We start from the raw sequence: 10,373 nt of genomic DNA, 5'->3' as shown, positions 1-10,373 counted from the left end.
GGGTTCCCATTTCCTGAGAAAGAAAGCTGTTTACTCGTGAAATACATTTTCATATTATTTCTTCTTATATATGGTCAAAATTGGACTTTAATATCATGATTGATCAGCACAGGTTTACGCCTTGCCCCTTGATGCCAGTGTTAAAGGCGGAGTTTTGGGGATCATCCAACTGCCTTACCCTGGAGATATCCAGGCTCAGAAGTGGGGTTTTGGCCTGGAGCTAGATGATTACCAGCAGACACAGAAGAGGAACTCAAGTTAGCTCTTCCTAACAGTACCAGTCATATTGCTTATTTCCGGTGAAGGCTGTTAGAGCATGAAGAAGCTATGGATTGATAAGTTGTGCTGACTGCAAGATCACAGGACAACAAAGAAGAGGGTGGACCCCATCGTCAGGCTGATTTAGCCTCAAATTCCATACTCGCTAGCTGAGTACTTTGGGCAAGCCTCAAATGATTCTCTCTGCACTTCTACCTACCCAACCCAAGAAAGCATGAAATAAAAGTGTTTTCCTAAGTAAAGTAGCAAGGAAAGTAACCACCAGACATGAAGTATGCGGTGAGTTTTAGCTCCACATTGTGTTAGAAGTACGAGAAGAGTAGTCGTAGTAGTAACAGTAGCAGCAGCAGCAGCAGCAGTGATGGGAATAGTAGTGGTACGACTAGTATTCGTAGCATTACACCTCTCATTATCAGTGCTTATACTTCTTTTCCCTGGACTAGTCGTTCCTGTGGTGTTTGGGGTATATGGTATCCTATAATTGAGTTTGTTTCAACTGAAGGTTAAGATCAGGTGGATCCTTAAGACGGAAAAAAATTCAGAGTGATCCAGGAGAATGTGCTCACTGTGAAAGCGGCTCTGGGAGAGAGCTTTGCTGCCTCCTATGATTTCAAACACTTTTAGGCCATCCAAACACAAATTCACACATCCATGAGTTCATTCAATTGTTCCTGGATGAGTTCTATGTGCCAGGTCCCAAAGTCATGATACATTAAAAACTCAAGTGCTAGAAGAACGCTTGCTGCCATCACTAGCTTTTTCCATTGCTTTGTGGCCTCTAAAGGAACTTGTTGGATATAAAAGAGAGCCTGTAAGTTTTGGGGTTGTAAGACGTAGATTGTAACATCAGGACGAACCAGCTCAGGAAGGAATAGCTTGTGTCATGATTGACCCAGAAACAAGACATATCTTGACAGCACTAAGCCACATATTTATAAACCAACTCAAATTCTACATGAAATAGACAAAATATTTTGTATATATCCCAAAGGGGTTTACTTTGACTCTTGAGCCTATTGAAGTTACCCAAAGCAGAGATGCAAAGAATGCTGGGAAAACCTGCAGCACTATCAAACTATACGTTTTTTTGAAATGGCAACCTTATATTTAGTAAGTTTCTCCCTCCCTCCCTTTCTATGAAGATATATACATGCTTTATCCCAGCGAGAATCTGGGATCAGAGCCTTCTAACTCCATCAATCCACCATTTATTGGACACCTACCATATGTCAGACTCTGTGCTGAGCTCTTTGCATGCCTGGTCACCCATGGGGGAGACATTATTACTGAAAACTACTATTTAGAGAAGTTCAATAGAAAGGGAGGATTTGGATCTCCTTGAGTCCAAGTCTGTGACAGTATCCACCACTTAAGAAATAGAAGCATAAGAAAGTCGTAGAATGAAATTCCTCAAAGAAAGAGTGAATGTTTTTGCATCCTGGGCTTGTTGTAAGATTATCTGGGGTTGCGGTTTATCTTAAGTTTGGATTTCTGATGAGACAGTAGGTTATAAACATGGTTAGGGACTTTCCTGGAGGTTCAGTGGTTAAGCCTCTGCACTTCCACTGCAGGGGGTGCTTAAGTTTGGATTTCTGATGAGACAGTAGGTTATAAACATGGTTAGGGATTTTCCTGGAGGTTCAGTGGTTACGCCTTGGCACTTCCACTGCAGGGCGTGCAGGTTGGGTCCCTGGTGGGGACACGAAGACCCCACATGCTGTGGGGTGCAGCCAGAAAGTGAAAAAAATATTTGGAGTGTGCTCGTTAGTGAACGCAGCAGCCTGGCCTACTCTGTCCGTAAACTTGAATGATGTTGGGTTTTCTGTAAGACTCTGCAGACCCAGAAACTGTTTAAGGAGGTTTCCCATGAGAACAAAGGGAAGATATTTTAGAATACAAATTGCTAAGAGGCATTTCCTTTTAAGCTGTCATGAGCATCCACGTTATAATGCTGTGTGTTCAACATCAATTGTCCAAGGTGATAACTCTGAGCAGGAACTAAGGAAAAGAGGAGGGTAAAAGAAGCTTGCAAGCTCACTAAGAGTCATTACACCACTCAAGTCACCGGTGAGAGGTATATCTCAAACATAAAGGCACGTCCAGTATACTTCCCTTACTTGTTCAAACACGGGAGCATGGACAACAAAACAGCTAAGGGCTATTGTGTCAGAAGAAACAGTTTCTCTTAATTGTTTTTAAGTGGAGAGTATCCAGTCACCATCGTGTTTGAATTTTAACATGTAGACCCTAACTGAAAAATAAATGGATAGAAAATCAACACATGTTCTTTTGTACATTGTATTGATTGAAGGCTTGTAGATTCTGTTTGGAGTTTGAAAAAGGATGCACATCAAGAGGAAAGAAAGAGCTTTTTATCAGCACTGTTTTCTTAATTCAAGTAGAGCTGATTTACAATGCTGTGCTGGTGTCAGGGGTACAGTAAAGTCATTCAGTTTTATATCTGTGTATTCTCTATACACAATATATGGATATAAGTTATTACAAATACTGAGTAGAGTTCCCTGTGCTACACAGGAGGTTCTTGTTTGTCTGTTGTACATGTATTAATACCAGTGTGCACCTGCTAATCCCAAATCCCCGCTACACAGGAGGTTCTTGTTTGTCTGTTGTACATGTATTAATACCAGTGTGCACCTGCTAATCCCAAATCCCCAGCTCATCCCATAAGTTTGCTTTCTAATTCTGTGAGTCTATTTCTGTTTCCTAATTTGCATCATTTTTTAGACTCCGCATACTAGTGATGTCATGTGGTCTGTCATTCTCTGTCTGATTGACTTTACTTAGCACGACAGTCTCCAGGTCCCTCCATGTTGCTGCAAGTGACATGATTTCATTGTTTTTAATGACCGAGTGATATTCCATTGCGTACATGTACCACGTATTTATCCATTCATCTGTAGATGGACACTTAGGTTGCTTCCATATTTGGCTATTGTAAATAGTGTTGCAATGAACATTGGGGTGCAAACATCCTTTTGAATTATAGTTTTCTCTGGATATGTGCCTGGGAATGGGATCGCCAGATCCTGTGGTAGCTATGTTTTTAGTTTTTTAAGGAACCTCCGTATTATTGTCCATACTGGCTGTACCAGTTTAGCTGCAGTAATCAAAATAGTATGGTACTGGAAGAAAAACAGAAATATATATCAGTGAAGCAGGATAGAAAGCCAAGAAATAAACCCATGCGCCTATGGTCAATTAATCTACAACAAAGCAGACAAGAATACACAATGTGGAAAAGGTCTCTTCAGTGAGTGGTGCTGGGAAACTGAACAGGTACATGTAAAAGAATGAAAAATTCTAGAACATTCCCTGACACCATACAAGCAAAAATAAACTCAAAGGGATTAAAGACCTATATGTAAGACAAGATAGTATAAAGATCCTAGAGGAAAACATAGGCTGAACATTCTCTGACATAATTTTCAGCAGTGTCTTTTTGGGTCCACCTACTAGAGTAATGGAAATTATTAAAAAAAAAAAAAACAACAACTAAACAAGTGGGACCTAATTAGACTTAAAAGTTTTTGCCCAGCTAAGGAAACCATAAACACAACAAAAAGCCTACAGAATGGGAGAAAATGTTTGCAAATGATGCAACTGACAAGGGATTTATCTCCAAAATATACAAACAGCTCCTACAGTTCAATATCAGCATCTGTCTTGACTCCCATCTAACCCAGAGAGCAGCCCACGTGCCTGTATCTCTACTGCGAGCTGTGACAGAGGTGAGGTGCAAAAGAGAGTTACCTGGGACCATGCGTCCATACAGTCCTGCCAGGAGAGCATCTCTTAATGGAACTGAACCGCAGCCTCAGACGTTGTGAGCTGTTCCATTGTGCACCTATCCACACCTCAGCTTTTTCTCCCTGTTAAGCCTGCATTCTCAAAATATGCAAGAGTATAATGGCTGGTTGCAGGCCTTGGAACTTGAATATGTTTATGTTGGAATGTAACCATGCACACCTAAGCAGGACCAATCTGAGTTTTTCTCTCTGTTTACTACAGTTTTTTTTTAAGTGGAAATAGCCGTGAGCCTATATGTCAGGGTTTGAACTTCTATCTCATAGTGTGTTGTAAAGATCAAACAAAAGAAAACATGGGGAAAATATTTTAAAATGTAAGGAAAAGGAATATTCTGGGAAGATAACAGCTTGTTTTCTTTTAGTCCTGTTTCCAGTCTTCCCCACAGGAGCCAAATGACTGCTAGAATTGGAAGGAAGTTGGTTGGAAGTGAGGCTTTGGTTCTGCAGGAGTTATGGTGAGGCAAAGCTTCCTGCCTTCATTTGTGGATGAGATCTTAAAGACCAGTACCAGAGGGAACTGCAATGAGACTCAGAAATATCAAGTCTTGAGAAAACCATGACCTCACCTCTTTGTGGGCCCCTAACAGAAGGTCACCATCTCCATATGTGGGGCTGGGCTCCTGGTGCTCAGGAGGCCAAGAATTGACTGGATGGATGGAGCCCTCCACGCCCGTAGGCTGAGAGAGGGAAAGCAGACCAGGGATCCAGTAAGGAATTCCCTGTGATGCCTTCAGAGACTTACGGAGTACAGAGCACTTAACTTCCCACTGCTCACCAGGCTTCAGAAACCCCAGTAATTACACTTGAGAAGAGAAAATTTCCTGGAGCTAAAAACAATTTTAGTGCAAAAGTCTTTGGTTTAATTGAAGGAGAGGATGGTCAGAGTAGAGACTGAATCCAGGGAATCAATGGGAAAAAATTCTTAAAACAGAGAGCAAAAACACAAAGAGAGAAATTATGATAAAAAGATAAGAGACATGAAAGATAGACGCTGAACATCTAGATGCACATAAAACTTAAGAAAATGTATCTGAAAAGCTGAGTCACAGGATGAAAGAGCATGTTTAGGTCCAGGAAGTATGGATGAGATGAGAAAAGACAGCTTCAGGAGCACACCTGGAAATTCTGAGAACCTTCCTGTGAGATCAGGTTACACATAAAGGGAAAGATTCATGCTGTTATGCTTGCATTTCCAATCCTTATAGTGAAATCTAGGAACAGTGTTATAATTCCTAGAGATAACAGATTTCAGGAGTTTAACCTGAGAGTCTCTTACAAAAAACTGTAATTCACTTGGCATGCTAAGCAATTCAATTAAGACTTTGTAGTAATTCAGATAATATATCTCTGAGGAAAACACAATGGTCTAGAAGAGATTCTAACTGAACAAGTGAAGGAGAGATGAGTAATCAAGCCAGGGAAATGCAACATGAAGTGGAGACTGTGCACAACGCATCTGAGAATGAGTCAGTGCTTATTTGTGTGTTTACTTAGATACAGATGGATAATGAGAGACTGAGATGATAAATATAATTTATGTGTGATATAAACGCCAAATATGATTAATATGATGGAGAGAAGAGACACAATGTATTGGAAATTCAACTAATAGTTTAGAACTAAAATTGCTAAATTCTGAGTAAGTCCAAGGACTTGAGGGGAGGGGAAAAGTAAAATCATTCAAATTCTTCAATGTTGATGGGAGGGTCAAAGAAAGAAACGTCTGTATGTAATCTTACGGAGGAGTGGAAAATTATAGAACAGCACATTTTGTTGGTGTAAATGGTTTTTATTTTTGCTTCAAATAATTGTAGAGAAATAGGTTTCAAAAAGAGAAGATAATCATTAAAGAACTGGGGAGAAATCTATTAGTATCATTTCCAAATGAGTATAGGAAAATAGCAAGCAGTCATAATCATCAAACTAGAAAAATAAGAGAAAAGTAAAATGGATGTTGAAAATAAAGAAAGAGGAATAAAATTATGTCAATGATTTTATTAAATATGAAAACTGCATTCTCAGATTAAAAGTGTCAACTGACATAAAAATATAATTAACTGCCATTTGCAAGAAGAACTGTTAAAATGATTTTAAAGAGTTGTATAAAGAAAATGCAAAGAAACAAGAGGCAAAAGGAACATCCATGTAGAATTTAAAGTTAAAAGCACTAAGTCAGGACTTCCCTGGTGGTCTAGTGGTTAAGACTTTACCTTCCAATGCAGGGGATATGGGTTTGATCCCTCCTGGGGCAGCTAAGAGCCTGCATGTCTCCTGATCAAAACATAAAACAGAAGCAATGTTGTAACAAATTCAATGAAGACTTAAAAAAATACGAGCTCCATATTAAAAGTACTAAGTCATGAAGAAAAACGATTCAGTTCAGTTCAGTTGCTCAGTCGTGTCCAACTCTGTGCGACCCCATGGACTGCAGTGCGCCGGGCCTCCCTGTCCATCACCAGCTCCTGGAGCTTGCTCAAACTCATGTCCATCAAGTCAGTGATGCCATCCAACCATCTCATCCTCTGTTGTCCCCTTCTCCTCCCGCCTTCAATCTTTCCCAGCTCAGGGTCTTTTCCAAGGAGTCAGTTCTTCGCATCAGGTAGCTAAAGTATTGGAGTTTCAGCTTCAGCATCAGTCCTTCCAATGAATATTCAGGACTGATTTCCTTTAGGATGGACTGATTGGATCTCCTTTCAGTCCAAGGGACCCTCAAGAATCTTCTCCAGCACCACAGTTCAAAAGCATTGGCTTTCTTTACAGTCCAGCTCTCACATCCATACATGACCACTGGAAAAACCATAGCTTTGACTAGACAGACCTTTGCTGGCAAAGTAATGTCTCTGCTTTTTAATATGTTGTCTAGGTTGGTCATAACTTTTCTTCCAAGGAGCAAGCGTCTTTTAATTTCATGGCTGCAATCACCATCTGCAGTGATTTTGGAGCCAAAAAAATAAAGTGTCTCACTGTTTCCATTGTTTCCCCATCTATTTGCCGTGAAGTGATGGGACCAGATACCATGATTTTAGTTTTCTGAATGTTGTGCTTTAAGCCAAATTTTCACTCTCCTCTTTTACTTTTATCAAGAGTCTCTTTAGTTCTTCTTTGCTTTCTGATGTAAGTGTGGTGTCATCTGCATATCTGAGGTTATTGATATGTCTCCCGGCAATCTTGATTTCAGCTTGTGCTTCTTCCAGCCCAGCATTTCTCATGATGTACTCTGAATATAAGTTAAATAAGCAGGATGATGATATACAGCCTTGACATATTCCTTTCCTGATTTGGAATCAGTCTGTTGTTCCATGTCCAGTTCTAACTTTTGCTTCTTGACCTGCATACAGGTTTCTTAGGAGGCAGGTCAGGTAGTCTGGTATTCCCATCTTTTTAAGAATTTTCCACAGTTTGTTGTGATCCACACAATCAAAGGCTTTGGTGAAGTTAATAAAGCAGTAGTAGATGTTTTTCTGGAACTCTCTTGCTTTTTCAATGATCCAACGGATGCTGGTAATTTTGTCTCTGGTTGCTCTGCCTTTTCTAAATCCAGCTCGAACATCTGGAAGTTCATGGTTCACATACTGTTGAAGCCTGACTTGGAGAATTTTGAGCATTACTTTGCTAGCTAAACCAGTTAAACCACTTAGAAGCCTATAAAAAAGATGAGAAGACAAAATTGTGAAAATACAGAGTGGAAAGGAACAATCATCCAATAGAAAGAATTTTAAGAGCTGACTACAGGAAGACAACTGAACAGTTGATTGAAGGTGGTGGAAGGGGCTAAGTTTAGCTTTGAGGAAGGCACTAGTCTTGATGTATTTCAAAAATAAATTGTGTCTAATCTTTAAAAATAGATTATTCAAAAAATATATAAAAATTTATTTAACAAATATTATTTAGTAAAAGATAGAAATTGCCCCATTTTATTCATGGAGATAGTATCATAGTCATGGTGAAAACTTATAAAGAAACTACAATCTAAAGAAGAAAACTTATATCATGCTACTGATTTTGACTTCATGTACTGATTTTGACTTGCCCCTTGGCTCAATGGTAAAAGAATCTGCCTGCAATCCAAGAGACGCAGGTCTGACCCCTGGGTCTGGAAGATCCCCGGGAGGAGGGAATGGCAGCCCACTCCAGTGTTCTTGCCTGGGACCTCCCATGGGCAGAGGAGCCTGAAGGGCTACAGTCCATGGGGTCGCAAAGAGCTGGACATGACTGAGCGACTAACCACACAGTCACTTATTTGATTTAGAAGTTTTGCCTCTATGTCTCTATGCCTCTGTCCTCCCCTTCTCCTGCTGCCCCCAATCCCTCCCAGCATCAGGGTCTTTTCCAATGAGTCAACTCTCCATGTAAGGTGGCCAAAGTACTGAAGTTTCTTCTTTAGCATCATTCCTTCCAAAGAAATCCCAGGGCTGATCTCCTTCAGAATGGACTGGTTGGATCTCCTTGCAGTCCAAGGGACTCTCAAGAGTCTTCTCCAACACCACAGTTCAAAAGCATCAATTCTTCCGTGCTCAGCCTTCTTCACAGTCCAACTCTCACATCCATACATGACCACTGGAAAAACCATAGCCTTGACTAGATGAACCTTTGTTGGCAAACTAATGTCTCTGCTTTTGAATATGCTGTCTAGGTTGGTCATAACTTTTCTTCCAAGGAGTAAGCGTCTTTTTTTAGATTCCCCATTTTCTTCTTAGATCCACACTGATGCAATAAACAAGTGGAAACATTTTGCCTACTTACTGGCCACAGAGATAATTATACTTGAGGCAACACTCTAGTGTGAAAACAAAGTCAGTCAGTCACATAATCAAATTTTACACTAGCTAAATCCGGCCCTCATGACAAGCCCACCCAGAGAGGAGAAGTACTCTGCTTCATGAAGCTTCTTAACTCCACAGTTTCTTTCTTGAATTGGCAGGCAGCAGTTGTCTTTGTTGTGAATACCAATGTTTTTCGGCCAGCTATCAATAGAGTTTTATTTCCTGTAAACTCTTCTGGCCTTGTGCCCTTCCAACACCTCAAAGGCTTAGGGAGCCAGATCTTCAGCCTTTCCTTTAATAGGTGTGATTTAATACCCTGCTTTTTTATGCACAATGCCAACACTGTAAACTTCATCACAATGTGTGTAAACGGGCTGCCTCCTGGCTGTGAACTGGCTGAGTGAAAAATACATTGCCTAGGAAACCACAGCTCTGCAGCTTTCCTGAATGTTTAATTAGTTTAGTTAGGGATCAGGACTTGTGATACTTCCTCGTCAGACCTTGTTTCCACTACTTTACTACCCATTTGCCTTTGAGCAATTTAATTAATATCACTGTGTCTGAACTTTCTCACTTATCAAATGGAAATACTTATGTTACATATTTGATTGGTACTTATATTAACGTGAGGAAGAAATTAAATACTGACTCATGGTACACAGCACCGTACAACAACATTTAGTAAGTGTGTTGGCTGAGCCACACCTGGGTTCCTCGCCCAAACTCAGTGAAGCCAACCTATGGACACCTGGGATCCCTCGGCAGTGAAGCCAACCTACGGACACCGCGTTGTGGTGAAGGAAAGTGCAAGAGCCAAGCGAGCAGTCCAGGCAGCTAGTGCTTGAAAGACCTGTACTCCCCGGTGGCGTTCAGGGAAAGGTTTTTAAAGGCATGGTGAGCAGGAGAGGGTATGGAGTGTGTGATCAGCTCGCGGACATTCTTCTGATTGGTTGGTGGTGAGGTAATCAGGAGTCAACATCATCAACCTCCTGGTTTCAACTGGTCTGGGGTCTGTGTGCTGGTGAGCAGCACACAATGAACTTCTCCCACCCTGTGGGGGTGTCAGTATCTGCAAAACTGCTCGAAGGACATGGCTCAGAATATTATCTAAAGCCCTTGAAGAGGACCTAAAGGTCCTCCACCTTCTTTAGTGACTCAACTATTACTGATTTTTATTGCTTGTTTTTTTTTCCTTCCTTTCTGTATTTTCTCACTTCTCTGATTAAATTTGCTCAGGGAGCATCTGGGAGGCTAAAGATTTTTTTTACAGACAAGAGGCACAGGGAGGGCATGGGGCACAGGGGGTCTGTCCTGGGAAAGCCCCCATAGGATCCTGCTCAGTTACAAATGTTAATGATTGTTATAATGGGTTATTATGCCTCTTTGGTAAACTGTGTAAATGAATGCTTTGGGTACCAGTTGATGTATAACCACAGACCTTCTGGTTTAAAACAAAGTGACGTTATTACGCTCACAGTCTATAAGTCAAGGGTTGAGCAGGGCT

Source organism: Bos mutus, chromosome 27, assembly GCF_027580195.1.
Source record: "Bos mutus isolate GX-2022 chromosome 27, NWIPB_WYAK_1.1, whole genome shotgun sequence".
Classification (NCBI taxonomy): domain Eukaryota; kingdom Metazoa; phylum Chordata; class Mammalia; order Artiodactyla; family Bovidae; genus Bos; species Bos mutus.
Note: the sequence above shows the minus strand (reverse complement) of the source record.